Source organism: Tachypleus tridentatus, chromosome 8, assembly GCF_004210375.1.
Source record: "Tachypleus tridentatus isolate NWPU-2018 chromosome 8, ASM421037v1, whole genome shotgun sequence".
NCBI lineage: Eukaryota > Metazoa > Arthropoda > Merostomata > Xiphosura > Limulidae > Tachypleus > Tachypleus tridentatus.
In genome coordinates, this window is record NC_134832.1 from 69,360,239 (window position 1) to 69,383,442 (window position 23,204).

The window sequence follows — 23,204 nt, forward strand, 5'->3', positions numbered from 1 at the left end:
AATTACAATGATGAACTCTTTTCTGGAAACAGCACCAGGAAGGGAAAGCCCATGGGGTGTGATATCCATAAGGTGGGTAAGTTAATGGGGAGCATTTGTTGAAAGACTATGTCCATCTCAAGTTGAGAATACTCTTTGCCCAATAGAGGTAGTAGAGCAAAACATAATGCCATAGAAACCTTTTTTTTTTTATGCCAACATATCACTAAGATGGACAGAATGGCAGACTGTTCAACTGTTCATTAACTTGCAGATGGATAGCTGGGCATGAGCATATAGTGTGATTAAAGCTATAATTCAGGCTATTCAATACTGGATATCATACAAATGAGGTGTACAAAGAATATCATCCCACAGCTCATTGGTCTGGATCTAACAGTCAAGATTGGCTTGATTCATAATTTAATGACATGTCTTGTACTACACAACCAGGTAACACTCTAGCTCTACTTCTGAATACAGGTGTGTGTTCACTTGGTTTTGTATTACAGCAATCACATCACTAAATGAGAAATTCTCCATATCTACTTCCTCAGCAGCTTGTAACTAATGAAGCAAAGCCACCCCCTCCAAAAGAAACAAAACAAAACAAGTGTACTATAAGAAATAGGGGAAGAGAGAAATTTGCATGGGGAGAATACTGAAGATGTGAATGGACCACTGTCATCAGACACAATCACCTGGAATTATGTCCATTACTTAGAGACAGCACAAAGGTTACTACAACTAAAGACACCAGGTGTTTGTGTATAGACACCCCCTGACTGTCAATTTGTTTTCCATTTTTGTCAATTAATGATTGGCTGGTCTTGTATAAAACTCCATATCAACAGCAGGCAATAAGCAGAGGCAGATGGCTTAACATTTTCCATGCTACCCATTGAATGCATATTTTGGGTAAGTATTTCCTGTTACACACCAACTGCTTATTGGTACATCCCACTGTCTGGATAATATATATATATATATATATAATATATATATGTTGAATGAGGTAGTTATAAAACCAGAAAAAACAAAGAAAAAACAAACAAGCAGTCCAGAAGATAGAGAAACCACTGTATGGATAGGTTCCAAATCTGGGAGAGAGTTGTTCTTTGGAGTGGAAACTGACAACAAGAGGGAGACAAAAGCCAGGATACATGAAACTTTACTGTGGTGTATGTGATGGGACACTATTGTATCACATCCTATAGTATCTGAGATTGAAAGTAAAGTGAGTGGAAAGGAAGTAATGATAGGAGGTCAAAAGTGAGAGAAAAATCCACTACAAATACCAGAAGATAGAGAAACCACTGTATGTAAAGGTACCAGATCTAGGAGAGAGTTGTTCTTCTATCACCTGAGCTTAAGTTTTCAAGACATGATTCATAAGTAACTAAATGTGATGATCATGATCGTATATGAGAAAGACCAGAACCAAGACAAAAGAAGTTCTGAGAGTGAGTACTTTCACAATGGGGGAGGGAACAACAGATGTTTTTGAATGGATCACAATAAAAATACCAAACAGATGAGACAGAAAATGAAGGTTAGAGTGTGAGGAGAGACTAGCTCAAAAATGTAGAACCAGAGAAACCTTGCCCTTGGCATCAGAAATGGATGGCTGATCCATTCTGGAACAGAAGCAGCTGAAAGGTGTAGTTACAGAACTGGTGGTTGTTAAGCACTAAGTACCACCTACAGTCACCAAAGATACAGAAACTCACATTTATATGCAGAAGGAGCACACAGTCACTGATCTGAGATCTGAAAGGCTCCAATCATATGCAAGTCTGTATAAATGGGAAAAAAAGGGTATCCAGGGCCATGTGAGATCAACTGATACCTGCATTGACAGGTCATAAACTACTGAAGGAAATGTGTATGGGCAAATCTAAGAGGAACAAAAGATTAAAGAGAAGAGGGAATCCTCCAAAATAACTCATGCAGGAAACAAAGGAAACACAAGAGTCCTAGTAGCAAAAACCTCCAAGTGACAAAGACAAAAAATGTAGGCTGTGCCTTCTCCACGAATGTAGTTAGAGGAGGGTTGAGATTGAAATGAGACTACTCCTGAAGGAAAAGGGAAGTCAAAACAAAGTAAGCCACACTCGGTGTGGTAAGTGGAGACCAAGTGTCTATAGATTAGTGATATAATAGGCTTCAAGAATATGACCTCAGAGAAAAAAAAAGTCTGGGCCATAACAAACTTAAAAGGAACTATTGAGAATCAAATATTTGATCACTGAGGTCAATCAAAGGAAGCAAAAAATATGTAGACAAATCAAGATGTGGAAGTTATCCATCATGATGAGAAAACTGACCAAAAGAAAGACCAAAATTGGGTTAAGTGGGACAGACTAATAGCCTTCTGCCCCCATTGGAATGATAAAAAAATACAGAAGTAGAACTATAGAATGGAGCAGAGGAATTACCTCACAGCCTATTCAATAGGAGAGGTGCAGAGTAAAAGATGGAAGGAAAAACCTCTGAGAAAGAACCTACAGAACTTCATAGGATGTAGCAAAGGGATTCACCAATGGAAAAGTTTTTACAGGACTGAAGTCAACAAGTAGCTCCAGGAATGAATTGCCTCCATGGCTTAAGGGAGATAGTTAATAGTAAGAAAAGGACAAGAGAAAGAGGAGGATCACTCCAAAAAAACAATATATATATAGACACACAAAATAAAAATCTGGTGAATACAAACATTGCTGAAGAACTGTATCATCAGCTGAAGATACCAACTTAATTAAAAAAACACAAAAAACCCAAACACCATATCACAAAGACCCAAGACAGAAGTCCTGGATAAGGGTTAAACAGAAAATAAAGCAACCTAACAAGGAGCAGTCCAAAAAAATATCCAACTAAATGAAACAAATGGAAGAAAACCCAGAGCAAAGTGGAAAACAGATATGTGCAAACTGCCTCACAAAAGCTGGAAGGGTCATGATGGATAAAAAGGAGCAGAAGAACAAAAACGAAATTGAAATAAGGTGAAAAAGGGTAGATTGAAAGAAAAATGTAAGAAAAATATATCTCTAGACTCAAAGAATCAGGTGAAAGAGGACCATGCAGGTGTTCAAGATTTAGCAGAAATTAACTGCAGAAAGAGAAAACAAAAGACACATAACTGTAAATCCCAAGCATAGAAAGACAAAAGTAGAACTTCAATGAGAAGTTAAAGCAAGTGTAGTTAGTATCCTATATCAGAGATAAGAATCAAACCAGCCAAATTGTGCACAATGGCAGTAATATCACTGATCATTGTCTGCAGTTGTCATTACAGTATAGTATGACTTCTGTAAAAGAGTTTTAAAAACCTTGAAGGATATCATTAATGTGGGAACATTCAGTTGAAAACATGAAGCTCATATTATGATAGTCCTTTTTCTTAAATCATAAAGAAAGAAAATAACAGCAATAATTAGAAATACACTAAAACAAGTATGGCAATAGCCATAGATCTAATAATGACCTTGAAGATTACTGGATGAAACTTGTACATTGGATTAAATAACAGTGACAGGTAGTAGGACATGTTTCCCCTGACAATAAAAGGTGAATTAAAAGAAAATCAAAATCAACATAAATTCAAATGAAATTTCTAACTGTTAAGTTTAAACTTAGTATTATTCTACTTGATAATGAAGAAAGGAAAGACTACACTTGTGTTTCTGGTGACTACTACACATAAAAGATGTGTCACCCTCCTACTGCTGGGGGGCTATGGTTTAATAATGATGAAACAACAGACTGGTACAATACACATTAATAGATGTAGGAATGAGAGCTTTGTTAGAGGCCTGCAGCATGCTCAGGAACTTACACTTAAGTGCACACTCAGGGAATAACTCTTTCTGGTGAAAAGATTGTTTTGTTTTTGAATTTCGCACAAAGCTACTCGAGGTCTATCTGTGCTAGCCGTCCCTAATTTAGTAGTGTAAGACGAGAGGGAAGGCAGCTAGTCATCACCACCCACTGCCAACTCTTGGGCTACTCTTTTACCAACGAATAGTGGGATTGACCGTCACATTAATGCCCCCACGGCTGAAAGGGCGAGCATGTTTGGCGCAATGGGGATGCGAACCCGCAACCCTCAGATTACGAGTCGCATGCCTCAACACGCTTGGCCATGCCAGGCCCTGGTGAAAAGAACACAATTTTATTTTTAAACTAAAATACCTTTAAAATGAAACTAGAAGTATAATTTTAGCAGTTACCTCTTGGAAAGAATGATGTTACTACAAGTAATCTTTAGTAGTTAAATTAAAATAAAAAAAATTTAACACCTTCACTTAATTCTGAATCTTCCTGACTAGTACTACACCTTTACTTAATTCTGAATCTTCCTGACTAGTACTACACCTTCACTTAATTCTGAATCTTCCTGACTAGTACTACACCTTCACTTAATTCTGAATCTTCCTGACTGGTACTACACCTTTACTTAATTCTGAATCTTCCTGACTGGTACTACACCTTTACTTAATTCTGAATCTTCCTGACTAGTACTACACCTTCACTTAATTCTGAATCTTCCTGACTTGTACTACACCTTCACACTTAATTCTGAATCTTCCTGACTAGTACTACACCTTCACTTAATTCTGAATCTTCCTGACTAGTACACCTTCACTTAATTCTGAATCTTCCTGACTAGTACTACACCTTCACTTAATTCTGAATCTTCCTGACTAGTACTACACCTTCACTTAATTCTGAATCTTCCCGACTAGTACTACACCTTCACTTAATTCTGAATCTTCCTGACTAGTACTACACCTTCACTTAATTCTGAATCTTTCTGACTAGTACTACACCTTCACTTAATTCTGAATCTTCCTGACTGGTACTACACCTTTACTTAATTCTGAATCTTCCTGACTGGTACTACACCTTCACTTAATTCTGAATCTTCCTGACTAGTACTACACCTTCACTTAATTCTGAATCTTCCTGACTAGTACTACACCTTCACTTAATTCTGAATCTTCCTGACTAGTACTACACCTTCACTTAATTCTGAATCTTCCTGACTTGTACTACACCTTCACTTAATTCTGAATCTTCCTGACTAGTACTACACCTTCACTTAATTCTGAATCTTCCTGACTAGTACTACACCTTCACTTAATTCTGAATCTTCCTGACTAGTACTACACCTTCACTTAATTCTGAATCTTCCTGACTAGTACTACACCTTCACTTAATTCTGAATCTTCCTGACTGGTACTACACCTTTACTTAATTCTGAATCTTCCTGACTAGTACTACACCTTTACTTAATTCTGAATCTTCCTGACTAGTACTACACCTTCACTTAATTCTGAATCTTCCTGACTAGTACTACACCTTCATATAATTCTGAATCTTCCTGACTAGTACTACACCTTCACTTAATTCTGAATCTTCCTGACTAGTACCACACCTTCACTTAATTCTGAATCTTCCTGACTAGTACCACACCTTCACTTAATTCTGAATCTTCCTGACTAGTACCACACCTTCACTTAATTCTGAATCTTCCTGACTAGTACCACACCTTCACTTAATTCTGAATCTTCCTGACTAGTACTACTTTGTTTTCTTCTCCTAGACACTCGGCGACGTGACAAAGATCGTTCCTTGATTTTCTTCTTCAGAAACCACTGAAAAATAAACAGAGAAGAAGAGAGAAACAAAATTATTTTTCAATGGCACAAAAATAACAAAATTTACTAGCAATAAACAAAACAGGTTTTTTTTTTCCAGTATGTTACTGTCCAAAGTTACAAAGTTCCTTTAAATAAGAGTAAATATGCATAAATTGTGTGTTTGTTTTGAATTTTGTGCAAAGTTACATGAGGGCTATCTGAAGTAGCAGTCCTAACTTAGCAGTGCAAGACTAGATAGAAGGCAGCTAGTCATCACCACCCACTGCTAACTCTCGGGCTACTATTTTACCAACAAATAGTGGGATTGAGTCTCACATTATAACAACCTCATGACTGAAAGGGTGAGCATGTTTGGTGTGACGGGGATTCAAACTCGCGACTCTCGTGTTATGAGTTGAGTGCCTTAACCACCTGGCCATGCCAGACCAAATATGCAAGGGATCTTCAAGTCAATAGACAGGACTTAAGTATTTAATCACAGAATTACACAACCCTGACCATTATATCACACTGATTACAAATATCCCAGAACATTTTAACAAGCATCTCAAAATCTTTGGACCATCAGTTTTATTTGGCAGTCTCCACAAGGGGAAGTTTTAAGGTGTTAAACAGTTTTAAGAATTTCCAAAGACTAACTACTACATAACATTAATTTTTTTAAATGCATGTGACAATCATTCTCTTGTAATTCCATTGTTGGTTAGGGTGGTATTACTTTATTACTTGCATTTGAATATCACTCTTATACATTCTAAATTACTTTTTGTGTTATTACTTACTTACACAGGACCTCATGATTATAAAGAGAGCAACATGCCTACCTTAAGCTACAGGTTCAGTATGAGAAGTTAATTTTTTATTAATGGAAGCTCCTTGAAAAAAGGCATACAAAAGAGATGATGAGTTAATAGTGTGAAACTGTCCTCGTTTTCTTGTAAGGAAATTTTTTTATTGGAAGTAAAAAACTGATATATGAAATATTTTTACAGACTCATCTTGTGTTATCCCTATTACTAACAGTAAACCTTCTTGAATTTACAATTGAAGGCAAAGAGAGCTTTGAGAACATGGCTGTATCATGCTAAAAATATCCCTGGAAAAATGTTAATTTACTTTATTCAGTGAACTTTCTTCAAAGATAATAACAGCTGGGGCAAAATCTTGCTATTTGCCAATCAGCTATTTAAGGGGGAAGATATACATACAAACGTGATCACCAAATGGGAATGACTTGGGTTGTAAAATTTGTACAAGGATTATAACATATGATGGGAAATCAAAAGATGGAATCTCTAACAGAAAAATGTAAAAATGTCTTAACTGAAGATAAATAGCAATGTATAAATAAACTTCTGTTTAATCCAGATTGTTAAATCCTCATTCTTCATAATGAACATTATGAAATGATTCAAGCAAATAACTCAAAATATTCAAATATCCTGTATCATGTTAAAAATTCAGTAAATTTTCTTTTTCCTTCACAATAACTGTATTTAATAACACATTAGGACATATGATTGCATGAACAAAAGAAAGAGGAACACTAAAAATGTATCAGACAAGGATACATTGCTACAGCTGTACCAAACTATCCTTAAAACATCTCAAACTGAATGTTATGAAATAAAATCAGAAATATAATGCCACAATAATAATGTATGTTGAATAAAGTTGTAATGTTTACTTCCATAAAAATAATTTTACGTCATTATAAGCAGAAGTATCAAATGAGAGGAACATCTTGATAGTGTATCATAAAAATTGTCTTCTTATTTTAGTTGTTAAAAACAAACAGTAACAAAGGCTGTAGATTATATTCATCACGTTTTTATGACCTACAAATGAAATGATGTCTGACAAAAGTACTTAAAGGAGAAGTATATGTATCTAGAGTTGCATAGTAAATGTTACCACAAAGAACTGTGACTATACAGCAATATCTGTAAGTCAAACACAGCCGATAATAAAAACAATCTACAAAAAACATTTTTTGGAAACTATGTACTAGTCATTCTGTTAACAACCAACATCTTATTGAAGTATGCTTGTTTGTTATTGGATAAAACAAGATAGTTTCATATAATATAGTACTGGTAAATACAAACAAATTACTGTTTAAAACATTAAAAATAAACACCAGCTAACAAAACAACACTAAGTATACAATTTACTTTTAATGTATTCTCTCCATTCATCCATCCAATATTTTCAGAAACCAAAACAAGTAATAAATATACTGTGTACATAAACATATAAATAAAGCTCTATATACAACTCAAGCAAAAAAATGGTATTATTAAATAGGATCAATTTATAAACTGATTTTATGGAAATTGTTTGGTTTGTACACAAAAGTCACTTGAAAACTATCTCCCAAAAACTCAGCAACAAAGGTATGAACAGATAGTTACAATAAACTATTTTGTGGATAAAAAAAAAAAAGTAACCCACAAACAAAAAAAACATACAACATACAATGCAGATAAATATCTTTCTTAGTTACTAAACAAAAAAACATTCCACAATACTTGATTTCTTCAAACTGAAAAACATCAACATCTAACACAACCAGAAAAATAAGTATGTTATACAGTTTCTTTGCAGCAGTTACAAGTTTATAATGATTAATAAAATATTTTCCAAACACACACACACAAACAGTTCTGACTTGTTTGATTTGAAATCTACTTGTAAATATTTTGTTTTAAAGTTAGTTTCTCTGATAAATTTTTATTATTTACACAAAAGCATGACAATATTATCAAATTTTATAACCTTTTAACGAGTGTTAAAATCCCAATTCAGTTAAATGGTTTTAGCTGTTTCCAGAAGTGTAAAACTAAACATAAAGAAGCACTTCATAGTTCAAAACATCAAAGCAATATACACATATTTACACTAATTATTCATGTCCACAGTAACATACTATTCTGAAAAAAAAATTGCCTATGGTTAAAACAAAGTAATACAAAAGGCTGGGACAAGAAACAACCAAATGTTGAACATTCAAGAGTAAGCAGTTTGAATCATGATGTGACCATTGAAGTCCAACCTCACAAAATAAATTGTAAACAACTTTGAGTTTTTGTGAAAACATTTAAGAAACACAGAGGCTGATACCTTACAGAAGTTTCCACCCTTCATGATGGTTATTAGCTTACAGATATTTTGAACCCTTAAGACAACTGATGGTCACAGAAAATGTTAACCCTTATCACTAATCTCTGTAACTGTTGAAGGCCTGTGCAAGGGAACTTGCATTATCATTAACAAATTGTTTTATATTAGTTAAAAGGCCACACTGACTTTTTTTCACAACAAATAACAAATAACACTATCTAAACATGGCTATCTTTTGTTAGAATTTTATATTGCTCTGTACCCTTTTTATTTGTCTGAATCTCTTCAGTATCTGATATGATACATGATAGGTATTTCATGAATTAAAAAAACAACAACATGATATAGTACTATACTTGTACTAACATAAATTAATATGTAAATCAGGAGTACTAAGTCTTCTGTTTACAATCAGTAACAGGAGTAATGTTACAAAAATTCTTCTTCATTAACAAATGTTTACTAGTAGTTCCAGTGCTGTAAACATCTACAAGTTTGGGACCTTCAAAATTGGAATTTCATGTAACAAACAAATAAAACAAACAGAAGCAGAAACAGTATAGTGCTAGAGAGAAAAAAAAAACCCTTAATGTTTAATTACATCTCTCCCATGAGCAGTCAAATTTATAAATGAAAAAGCATGAATGATATTAAAAAAAGCAACACTTAATGACTGTAATTATGAAAAAAAATGGATCTTAACATATTTTTCATGAAGTATGTATTATTCACACAAACAAAGTAAATTATATTACCTTATTATTAACTGCAATGGACTATTCCACTAAAACCTCTTTGCAAAGGAAAAGTATTTAATTACACCATCTACCAGATAATGGGGTTTATTTAATGTAAAGTTCAAAAACTGTTGAAAATTATACCCCATAATAACCTGATGATGTATCATTCATTATGAGCCTAAAATGTACAGTACAACAAAGCTAATAATTATTTTATCTAATTAGTCAATTACAATTCAACCAGTAGCATACTTATATGACAAGTAAAATGCACAACTTTAAATGTTTCATAAAAGTTAAGCACAACTAACTTCTTTCAGTGTCAAATTATTAGAGAAACATCAAACATTATTCCCATTTTTAAGATTCTTTAAAAGTCCTTTTCCCATTTGTAGACTATCCTACCAAACATTTCTTACAAGCATGAGATGTGTGAGATTTATTTTAAAATAAACTGAACACTGGCTTTCAGATACGCAGCACGTAAATGGGTTTAATATTAAGTAAAAACCAGTTGCCAGCTCTAAGTGTCTGATGTAAATAGAGGATGAAAAGTTTGTTTATACAATGACAAACAAATTATACTACTGTGTAATATTACTACAGACATATTTGTCTTGTATATGTAACAAATAAACTGAATTATTCTATAGTAGTAACATCATATGCTCTTCTGCATTAGTTTGGTAAACAACTTTGTCAAATTATTTAGCACCACAAAACAGTCACCTTATAGCAACATCAAGGTACAGCACAGTGACAATCATTTAGCCACTTTTTCATGGTTGTTGTACTGTTTGTTTGTTTTTAGCATCTCCCACTACATTAGAGTATACCATATTAGCAGGGTAACAATCACATAACCATTTTTTATTCCCTTGTCATAATACTGTGATTTTCTAGTGTCTGCCATTAGGTTGCAGCAGTTGTGGTATAGTAACAATCATTTTGCCATTTTTGGATTATTATAACACAATGTATTATTATGTTACAGCATACCAGTCAACTCTACCTAAATTATTGTACATAATACTAACTGTTCTCTCCTGTATTGTCTGCTTACCATTTTACTTCACCATATACCAGGTTGGCAATTTTACTTTGCATCCACATGAAAATGTTTCTTCCAGTAATAACTGGGACCACACTTGAAAAACTGTATTAAGTACCATTCTAAAAATCTCATAAAGGCCCTTGGTGTTTGTTTTGAAAACACATCTTTACAGATATTGTTTATACAGATGACTCTCTTAACACAACTATATCAGTGTGTTGAATCATAAAGAAGACAGTTTAGATCTATCATAGCTGCTATTTATTATACTACAAGGTTTGTTTATATTCTAATATCTGTATGTAACTTTACAATTAGTTGTGAAGTTATATTCAGAAAACACAAGGAATTCAGTTGTGTCACAACAGTTTATAAGATGATTCAAGTTCATTTTCTACTATCTATATATTACCTTGAGACCAAACAGTTATGAGCTAGCTATTAAATCAAATGGAAAATTAGAACAGAACTATTACATGTACCACAATAGCAACATGTTAATTTACTCAGTGATTTCTTTAAATGTCTATATTCATATTATAATGAAGATTTTTTTCCCTAAATTTCTAAATCAGTTAGAAACCTTATGAATTTTATTATTTCTATATTAGAAAATATTTCAGTATTTGTCTTATATTGTAATATTTTACTTATAATTTCACTCAAGGTATAATTATTAATAGACTTATACACTAAAATCTGCCAGACAACACTGACCCGTGTTTAATGTCTTTTTTTATTATTTGTGTTATGATTACAATTTAATTATAACATCAAACTTCCCTCAGAATCACACACTTTCCCTATTCTATAACACAATAAATGGGCTAAACAAAAAGTGATTTAAAACTGAGAAATAAAGCAACACATGGGTCAAATAATTTTAATAATTTAGTGTTATAAATGTTTTGTCTCTCACAAAATTTTAAAACTATATAGCCAAACAATTAAAAACTAGTCAATACATTTTGTTAGAAATAAGTAGAAAGTGCACTTCTTGGCCTAATTTCCTTTTAAGGCAAATATTAATTTGGTAAGCTCTGCTGCTAGAACTATACATTTTTAACAAAACTATAGTAAAGAATGATAAGAATCTTTATATTTTATTAATGTTAACTGAAAGCCTGGTTCATTCACTTCTCAGAATAATTGATATCAATGTTCTTGACATTGAACAGTCACATTTTACTAATTCATTAAACACACAAAAAACTGAATGGATACTTTCCATCAAGCCAGTAATTATAGGAAACCAAAATATGTAACAAAGGGAAGAATTAAGTACAATTATACTAATCACTGTTTGATGTTAACTGTCTGAGCTGTTTTAGGGCAGTTTCTACCAACTTCTTCTTGTCTGCTTCTCTCACCCTTAAGGGAGTAAAGAACATTAATTCACACTAAAAGTATGGATAGGTCAAATTAATATTTTTAAAAAATTAGTAAATTATATTATTAAAATTGTACAAATCCTTTTCATTCACAAGACTGAACAAGACCTACCTAAAAAAAATAAGACCCTTTAAAAAAATGTTGCATTATTTTAAACTTGTATTTTTTAGCAATAATTTTATTTCTAAAACAACTTGAAAGATAGTAATACACTTTTCACAAATAAATAAACATTGCAATTGGTTCAAAAGCATGCATTATAAAATATAAAGTGTAAACACACCATTGTAAAGTAAAAACAAAAAAAAACTTTTTATCTTTATGACGCAAATTTGTCCTAAACAATGTTTTAGGTAACACTGCATAACAAATCATTTACTACTAGAGAAAACTCAAGTGATTCTTGGTAATTAAATAGTTTTGATTTCACATATGTAATCAGAATTTGTCCATCACCTCAAGATTTTAAGATACTGTAGTATCTCACTACTTTATCAACAATATGTGTAATACCATACAATCAACTCAGTTCAATAGGTTTATACTGTGAAATTAAGTTTACATAGAAAGTTTAATGGACAAAAGGAATAAATTTTTGATAACTTCAAACAGTAACTGTATTGTATTGGTGTAAAACTCCATATATATTGTTCATATGTGCTACTTGTTCTTGATAAAATTATAATGACTTGCACCAATTTTGCTTCATTCCCATGTTCACCTTTTCTGCCCAGGAATATTTGAGGAGTCCCTCAACGGAGCTTAAAATGGGCAGAGTGATACACCTCTCTCTCAACTGCTTTTCACTCACTCACTCAGTTGGTTACTCACATCCTACCTGTGATATAATCAAATAAAATCAAAATTTTGTTTTTAAAATATTTTAAACTAGTTCTGTAAACATAATTCTTTTATACTTTTTAGATAATTATTTGATGTACTGGCTGCTTTCACTTCAAGTAAAGTCCCAAAACCACCTAAACAGTTTATGCTACATTTGTGTTGTACAGTTTCCAAATCTGGCTTCACACAGTGGCTAAATAAAAGAAGAGCAATTGTGCCATTGACAATTTCAATGATACAGTGTGAGCCCAAAGATTATCTAACTAACTGTTATTTTGCATTAATATTTCTGGATATTCAGACAAAACTAAACAATACGCTAAATATCCAGAGATTGCATCTGTGATGAAACCAGTATCTCATGGGGATGATTTTCTTGTGTCACATCCAGCAGCAAAGTGGGAAATAGAAGTTATACTGCAAAAAAGACAATGAATCATCTTTACTTTCTTCATTTAGTAATTTTACCCCTGTGGCATCTCAGCATAAACTGCCTCATCTGATCACACAAGATGAACTAAATGATCAGATTTGTGACTTGTTTTATACTGAAACAGCATGGAGAACTTTCATTTACGGCAATGGAATTTATCATAAAAGTCTTGCTTCTCACTACAGCATGCAAGATACTTTGTGTTTCTGTACAAATGTTGATGCACTAATTGAAGAATCAAGTGATGAATATACTCTCAAGAAAGAAAACATTTTACCAATTCATCTAAAGTTAGTGTGAAAACTGTGCTTTTACATAATGGGAACACTAAGCCATTGGTTCCTGTTATTAATGCTGTGAACATGGTAAAACATGCAGCTTATACCTGAAGCAATCAAATATCCACTACTGCTAAGTCTATAAAGTGAGTATACCAAACACTGTAGCTTTTTGTCTGTCTGGGATAGCCAATATCATAAAATTCATTAAAAAAAAAGGAATGGCCAGTGAGAGAATTATGTTCCAGGAAAACAGAAAGTTGAGTTCCAACTTTCAGTGAATCATCAAGATATGTTTCTTTCATCACTCTATCTGTCTTATAATTTTCAAAAAGTTAGTGAAGTAAAAACTAAAAGGTGGTAGCTTTGTTGGGCCACAGATTTGGGAAGTGCTGATGAATGGTGATTTTGAAACACTACTCAGTCAAAAAGAACTTACTGCTAGGAAATCACTCAAACTGGTTATTAAAGTTTTCTTAGGAATTTACAGAGATGAAAACTATGTTGTGATGATTAATGATATCCCTGAGAACTAGAGGAAAACTGGGTCCAAGATGTCACTAAAGTTACACTTCTCACATTTTTAATTAAGCTTATTATCAAATATCTAGGTGCAGTGAGCAATAATCTTAGTGAGCACTTCCCTCAAGTTATGTCTATAATAGAACAGTAATATCAAGAAAGACAGTGGAATCCTGTGATGATGGAAGATTACTGTTGATTCTTATAGCATGAAACTAAAAACATACATAAAAGATACAACAAGTCTGTCAGGTATTTTGTAAAAAGAAATAAAAAATAATACCATGATGAAAGTTTTAAATATAGCTTAAGTGTATTTTCAGTATATAATTACATGTTGTTTTTGAACATTCTTAAATGGAATTTTCAATAAATAAATAAAGTTATCAGAGAGTGTTATTTTCATAATATATAAGAATATTTAGAATAAACCTAACATAGCTCAAAAACTAGAGGTGATCAGTAATATTCAACAATTTTTAGAATCAGGATCAACAAACTACTCATGAACAGTTGTATTTTTATTGTAGTGGAGAAGCTTCTTTTGTGCACAGTGTAACTTCTAAACACATATAATTACTGTGACTCAAACACTTATATGCTTTACATATTTCTAAAAATTACTTTGATTCAATGACTTAAGGATATTTCAACACAAATAAAAAACATGAATTTTATCTCATAAGTACAACTCAAAGCTGATAGTTAAAACCATATATAACTTCTATTATAAAGAAGCTTACACGTAGAACAACCTTAAATATAAAATTTTCAAAATTACTTACAGATCAACCTACACAAAATATATACTTCATGATATTCCTACAAGTATCTATATTCTTAGTTATGCCAACTAACAAGATATGCTTTAACAGATATGAGGTGTTCTTTCATTATAGAAAGCCTAGACACCTAGTTATCATAAAAAAGAGGTTAAGGAAAATATCGTATTTATATGCAAGAAAGTATTAATTATTGTGCAAATTTGTGGTAAGCACTGTTAAATATATGAATAAACAAACATTCTGAATTTAAGTGGTTTTCTATTAAATGAAACTAATTATGGCTAAATTAACTAACACATTCATGATCATTAACTTCAAATTGTAAAATAGAATTTTAGTTATAAACATTATACCATAAATTTAAGATTTTATTTCTATCTACCTTAGAAAAATAATATATTGATAATATTTATCTACTTTGTATTCAATGTTTTATTACTCTCACATTACACGTGGAGATGAAAATCTGAGAATGTTTATTTAATTTGAAGCATTGGAACCTATCATCTTGTGAATATGTGCAAATTGTATGCATGTATGATTAACTGACTACACAACAGACATTCAACTATTATTAAACTCTAGACAGTTAAAACTGATTCATTAATAATTATGGTATTAATACAGAGAATTCTCAAATTTATATAAAAGACGGCTCATTTGGGTTGAGAAAATATTTTACATGGAAGAGCGAACAACGTTTCGACCTTCTATGTAAAATATTTTCTCAACCCAAACGAGCCATTTTTGCATATAAATTTCTCAACAAGTGGGTTTCTCGACATCAGAGAATTCTCAAGTTATGTTTAATATATTACAAAGATAAAAAAAATCTACAGAGAGAAACTTTTTGGTAATAAAATGTACAACTGTTTCCAACTTCTGATCAAAACAAAATACCTATATAGTTCAAATAAAAATTAAATGAGTAATGAATATCATGTACATCTAACATATCACCTTACTTATTATGATCAGAAGGTATTGATTCATCTGTCATGGTACCCTCAATGCAAGCAAATTTTGTGCTATAATCCCAAACACCAGATTCAGCTAGCTTAGGAGGTTTAGTTTTGTTCTAAACACATACCTTAAGATAACAATGCAAAATAATCCTCGTAAACAAATATATATATATATATATATATATCAAACAATTTAACCAATACTAAAAATAAACTAACATTAAAGAAAGAAAAAATAAAACATTACTTTATTCAGAGTCTACAACTATTTATCATCTTACCTTCATTCTTTCTAAATTTGTATTTACACCTGTTAAAGGCTAGTTGAGAAACTAAATAAGACTTAACTTTCAATTTAAAAAATGAAACATGACATCTTGCAGGACATGTGTTGGAGTAAGACATCAATAGTATCAGGTATCTTAAGGGCAACATATAACTAGGTAACTAAACATACAACTTTTAAGATGGCTATACGTTTTCATTTTCCTTTTTTAAAAATCAAAACATGCATAATAATTATTGGAAAGACTTTAACAATTTATAATAAAACAGTATAATAGTGACATTTAAAATTAACTTTGATTACTTATATATTCCACTTACTTTTCAAGCAGAACTACAGCAACTTGTGGGTTTACCCTTAAGTTCTAACTATTTTCTTGTCCACAGTCATGAAAGTAGGTTGCCCAGTCCCATGTCAAGAAAAGATCTAGAAGTTATAAGAAAATATAACTACAAAAATTCTACAAGAAAAATTCCAGTGCACCAAAATAAAGTAAACTGTTATATGTAAATTAACTAACAAAAATTACAAGAAGAAGGAATTGTACACCATCAGTCAGAAAGTAATAATAAGAAATCAGTTTTCGTGAAAGGAGACTGATGGACTCTGTGACAAAACTAAAATAATTGGAAGATGTGATATCGAAAAATATATGTAACAACTTTACTTAGTAGAGTTTTCACAGTTAATACATCTTTAATTATGTTTATTTGTTTGTTTTTGAATTTCATGCACGAGGGCTATCTGCACTAGCTATCCCTAATTTAACAGTGTAAGACTGGAGGGAAGTCAGCTAGCTAACCCTAATTTAACAATGTAAGACTGGAGGGAAGTCAGCTAGCTATCCCTAATTTAACAATGTAAGACTAGAGGGAAGTCAGCTAGCTATCCCTAATTTAACAATGTAAGACTAGAGGGAAGTCAGCTAGCTATCCCTAATTTAACAATGTAAGACTAGAGGGAAGTCAGCTAGCTATCCCTAATTTAACAATGTAAGACTAGAGGGAAGTCAGCTAGCTATCCCTAATTTAAGTGTAAAACTAGTGCAGACAAAGGCTATCTGCATTAGCCATCCCTAATTTAGAAGTGTAAAACTAGACAGAAGTCAGCTAGCTATCCCTAATTTAACAGTGTAAGACTGGAGGGAAGTCAGCTAGCTATCCCTAATTTAACAGTGTACGACTACACGGAAGTCAGCTAGCTATCCCTAATTTAATAGTGTAAGACTAGAGGGAATTATGTACTTTACATTCACACTTAGACACAACTAGCTATCATCTGATCTTAACATTAGTAACAGAAGGTGTATTTAATGGCCTAAATATAAGCACTGGGTGTAAAACATTATTGTAACAAAGGCTTAGTTGAAATACTACTCCATTGAAACCCTAGTTAACTTTTATCTTTCTTTTGTCTATACCTCAATGTTAATAAACAACTGAAAAAAATATAAATAAAATGCTATTTAACTTATCGTGGTGCAATAAGTGAGCTTAGGATATTATTTGTTTTATAATTAAGCTTACAAATGTACTGTGCAATATCTTACTCTAAGCTCAATAAAGACAAAATATCAATTATAAATCAAAATAATTTCTGAATTAAATTGTTTTGTTCTATCACCAAAGTTAACAAGAATAAAAAACAAACCAATATGTATATTAAACATTCACAACATAAATACCATAGTTGAGCTAACAATATCAATTGGTAGTTTTGTTACAAAACAATGATATAAATTGTAGACCATTACTATTAAAACAAAGAAGCATGACACAAACTGTTTATTATATATATTAATACCAGGGGGACATTTAGAGTTATCCTTCTACCACACACATTATACTCTTTAACACTGTAAATACCTGACAGCCATAAAGCTTCTTATTTCCAAAGAATGCAACATGTAGATCTTCAATGTTTTCAGTTTACTAAAATGTTTAGTTAAAATAAAGTTATTTCAATTTTTAAGTCTATCTCATGCTACTTTTATCATTTTTATAAAGTACTTCATAACTTAATGTTTCATGAAAAATTCAAAATCTTCCTATTAACAGTAAGCAGCGCCAATCTTTATACATATACTCAAAAGGTGATATACAAAACTAACTTTTATCTCTGTATTTCTATAGACTGATGGAACTTTTAGGTGAATAGGTCTATTCAGATACCAATAACTATTTTGAATCTATTCAATGTCACACAGTGTGGCTTTCAAATGCATCACTAAACTTTTGGAAAAGAAATATCAATAACTAACATACTGAGCAAGAGCAAGAATTTAAACTGAACAAAATACACTATTCATTTCAAGCAGGCCAAACTAACCTACCAATCCTTTGACTATTTATGTACATGTGAAACTGAATGAGTGTTTAAATCTTTATCAGTACTACATATAACCCAATAAAGGTGACATAAAATATTTTAACTCGATTGACTATTCTTTTTTTAGGATAATATAGAGCAATGATTAGTAGGGCACATTACAAGTACAAATGTTGATGTCATTTATGTCAATAATAACAGAAGACATTCCTGTCATGTTTAGATGTATATAAAAAAGTGTGTGCTTTACATGAAAGATGGCAGTGACAACAGTTAAAAAAATGTTAAAACAGGTTTCACAGAATAGAAAAATAAAAAGGAACGGGTATTACAGAAAATGATAATGTAAAGAAATATATAGGAAACAATACTAATATATAGGAAATAGAAAAATGAATAAAAATATAGGCGATATTAATATATAGGAAACAATACTAATATACCAGAAATAGAAAAATGAATTAAAATATAGGTTATTAATAAAAAAAAATTACAAAGTTGTTTTGAAATTTTTTTAAGAGATACACAAAGGTCATTAATTCTAGGACTGAGAATGATGTCACACTGTTATAGAATTTAACAATGCTATCCAATAAACATCCTTAATTTCTTCCTAAAAGTGGAAAAGATTCACAAATAACAATGAACAGTTATGTTGAAACTTGAGAAAAGTAAATAACCTTAAATAATATCAAACCTAATGAAGGGCAGTTGCTTGAAACACTAGTTAAATAATGTAACTGTTTTTGTCCTTTTTTAACTTTAGGTGTTTATAAAAACAATATTTCTTTTGTGAAGTAAGAGAGGATTCCATATACTGTAGACCAGCACAGTGCTTCTTTGTACCTGGACAAGCATGAGACCTGTACAAGTAAAACTTTATACAACCTTCCCTAACAATGGCTCGTGACCAATAAAAGCCATCCTATTAACCTGAGACACACACAAGATCATCCTCTAATACAAAGAAAAAGTAATATGCAACAAAATTCACATAATACAAACTTGAAACTCCCTTAAGTTAAAAAAAGAGAAAACAGACCTCCAGAATATTAAAACTACTGTATATATATAAACCAGCCTCTGTATCAAAAAGACTAATGACTAATTTTTCAGCCACGACCACTAAATAAATAGTTCTTTGAGATTTCCAAGAATATGGAAGCAGATTATTAGTCAAAACACAGGATAAAAAGTAATGAGTAACTAGTATCTAGTAGTTAATAAGAAAAAAAAGTTCTCATTTAACAATCAGACAGAAGTGAGCATACAGGTTACTAACCATGACAGTTCATGAGCATCAGAACTATGGGATGAACTAAACAAATACAAAAACTTGTTCACCCTTTACCATTCAGATAACTAGACTAGACTGATGTTTCAGGCAAGATTAAGAAAAGAGGATACTAAAGTATTCTAGAGATGTTTCTCAAGCAAATTAGAATGACCAAATACAAAGTTCACCAAAATAATTATAACAGAAGTAAACAATCTGATTGACAATTACTTTGAAATTCTTTTAAAGCCTGTAGAAAGGTCCAGCAATTTAGTCAACAGAAAAAATATAAAAAAAGAGAATAAAAGCAAATAACTTCATGAAGAAATCACAATTCCAAGAATTACGTGACAAAACAAGTCACTCTCACATACAGCTGTGATAAGACATGTAACTGGATTACTCGAAGTTCAAGAGAGCAAAGTCAACAAAAAATGTATCATTTACAAACATATATGTGACATTTATAATCACAAGTACAAATGCCATAAATACATTGACGGATGTCACTGACAATGAATGTAAATCTCGTGTATATATTTGGTTCCCAGATACACAAAAAGTGTTCTTGACTGAAGCCAACAGGCAAAAAATTCCACATCAAAATGCACACAGAAGCATTTAAATGACATAGTCTTAAGTACTCACATCAGAAACTCAATGATGAGTAGTGTTGATAAACAAAATAACACTGAAAGTCACGCATTTATCTGATTAGAACAGCATTTTAAAATTAATTTATATGCAAATTACTGAATTATGTGCAAAATTTAATTAAACATCTTTAAAATCCATGCATGTGAATGAAATTAACATTATAGTATATAATTTAATGTTTATGTTATCCAAGTTTTAATTCTTTGTTACAACAGAAACATTTAAAATAAATAGTTTGCTTGTCACATGATCCAAGTTATATAAAAAAAATCTCCAATTTAACAGAAACTGACTGTAAACACATAAGCTCACAATGCATACAACTGTCTAGATGCCAATGTATTTTCACATGTCCTTTTGAGACATACGATATATGCAGTCTTAGAACTCAATCCATTGCAAAAGAGAAATAGATTTTACAGCCTTTTATGGGTGTTATGCCAATCTTCTATACTTTGGAAACAAATTTATGATGTACAAGTAATTAGTTAATACAAATGTACAAAGCTGTTATAGAGAGATCAGTGTACACTCCATTCCACCAACAGTTAATATGAAATTGGTGTACAGTTTTTTTTACCGAAGTCGAAGTAACAGCCTGCAGTACTATTGTCTACAGCACTTACAGTGGTTTGCTACCTCAAAATGCTATAGTTAGAGACAGTTGAACTGTAATTAAATCTAATTTTTATATTTTAGTTGACCGTGTATAATTTATGGTTTAAAAATCCTATTTGAGTGATTTAATGGTTTTTATAAGCTTAACTTGTTACATGGATTGTGAAAGCTTTATAAACAAGATAGTATCTATAACAGCCATCCTGTTTTGGCAACACATCTATGTGAGGAATTTCTCAAAATAACTTCTTCATAAAAGGCCTATTGGTATCAGTTAACATATCAGAATAAATAGACAAAGAATTTTAAAGGAGAGTTAAAAATAAACTATAAATGAAAAGATAAAGATGTTAAATTACAAATATGTGAAAAAGATGACTATACCAGTGAATTTCTATAAAGATGTAAAAGGTATGTACACATTTTTGTTAATTTTAAAAACATTTCCCTGCACTCTCTGTTGATGATGATAAATAGAGTTAGTAATACGGTGCATAAAAGAGAAAATAAAGTACAAATATTTACCTTAAAAAACAGCAACTGATGTTTCATTAACTAGTTTCATTTTTGAAAGGCATTTCATGAGAGTTGCATACTTTTCTTCCTGTGAGCATATATCATTCTTCAAGGTTTAATGTCTTCCATAATTTAACTGTTAATTACATATCTATATACATAATGTATGGCTATGTTACATACGTATACAATATTAATGACTATTCTACAGCAACCACATAAAATGTATTTAGTCCAAAAGCAATGTTTACATTACTTGTAATATCTTTTAATATAAACTTAAATAGTAGAGTTTTGTAAAGGTTTACTAACTTGCCTAAAATCAGCAAAGCACATCTAGAGTGCACCTTCTTCAAACCCTCTAACAGGTTCTGAATTAGCAAACACTATTGAAGACAAAAAAGAACTCAGTTTAGTTTATATCCATTAGTGAATAATTATTATCTGCATTTATTTTGAAGGCCTTAACACAAAATATTTGGATTGCCAACACAATTCAGTTTTATTGAAGCATAAAATGCTGTTTTGGTTTTGTCTTTGATCTGCTTAAACATAGTCTAGAAAGCCAACCTCCAATTGCAGTGGAGATTGTGTGAAAAGTTTATCAAAATGTGTGGAATAAGATTGACCTCATCAACTTTTGTACAAACTTACTACAATGAAAGAAGTATTTTCATAATAATGCATTATTATGGCCATCAAAATTGAACATGATTCACAATGAAATAGTTCCAAGGGAAGCAGGAAACCTGAAATTTGTTCTTAAAAGATAAATGAACCCTTAAACAAATAATACTGTGTAAGACTATTAAGTATTCTGATTATTTACACAACTGAAAAATAAATAAGAACAAAACTACAATAAGAATTTCATTAATTAATCAACAACAAAATTAAATCTCTTCACAGAGAACTAAATTTCATTAACAAAAATACAATTCCTAATTGACCTAAAACTTTAAGAAGTTAATCATTCTTGGGTATCTTTGAAATTAGATTTTGATAAAAAATGGTTTTATGTTTCAGATATGGTTTAAATAACCAGTTTCAATTTTAAGGTAATAACATTAAAGTGTGATGGTCCATAAGGTACAAATTTTCCAAACTCTTCAAATTTCTTGATTTGCATATACTGTGTTAACCTTATTTCCCCAGATGTTAAAAGCTTTAAAAAATAACAACAAAAGCACATTCAATTTTGTCCATAAATCATCCATAAAAAGATCATAGCATAATGTGTTTGCTAAATGACCAATTTCCATCTTCAGTCATTGTCTAATTCAACAGAAATATCTTTGTTACAATATATGGAAAATAGTCAAGTAAGGAAACTGTTATTGTATTAAAGTCCATCTTTATACTGTGCTGTTTGTGTCCCAGGAACCACAGTATTTACATTATACATCCATTGTACCTCACTACTATAACAACTGAATAACACAAGCAAAACCAGGTTAATATATGTGATTCATCCTCACTGTCAAGCTGAATTCAGAGAAAGTACACCTTACTTAAAAAGATGGGACTAAATATTTGTCCACAGAAAACCATCCTTTCCTTTTCACTACTGGCTTACATTATACACTATATCTTATTAGTATGATAAAGATGACTTAAAACTATAAAATGTTCAAAGTTGCATCACCTACTTCAATCTTTTTATCAACCTTTGTACTAAACTCACTGACTCTTTAAACTTTTGGGATCTTCTAGAAATTTTTCCCTCTGTCCAGGATGCTTTTTTGG

The 23,204-nt window shown here is 31.3% G+C and overlaps 1 protein-coding gene and 1 long non-coding RNA gene across 4 annotated transcripts in view; both read right to left on the bottom strand.

Annotated features, from left to right (window-relative positions):
- LOC143222584 (uncharacterized) overlaps positions 1 to 23,204 on the bottom strand; it is a 73,852-nt gene that overhangs the window by 8,361 nt on the left and 42,287 nt on the right. Inside the window, exon 1 of one of the 3 annotated variants that reach the window (XM_076449283.1) lies at positions 4,278 to 5,326. The exons of the other annotated variants lie outside the window; for them this stretch is intronic. The gene's annotated coding sequence lies outside the window, so the exon portion shown is untranslated. Of the gene's footprint in view, positions 1 to 4,277; positions 5,327 to 23,204 lie in introns of those variants that run through there. 3 annotated transcript variants of the gene reach the window in all.
- The window catches only part of LOC143222585 (uncharacterized), a 69,350-nt gene continuing 55,666 nt past the window's right edge, over positions 9,521 to 23,204 (bottom strand). Inside the window, exon 6 of the long non-coding RNA XR_013012348.1 lies at positions 9,521 to 12,789. This is a non-coding gene — a long non-coding RNA (uncharacterized LOC143222585). The remainder of the gene's footprint in view (positions 12,790 to 23,204) is intronic.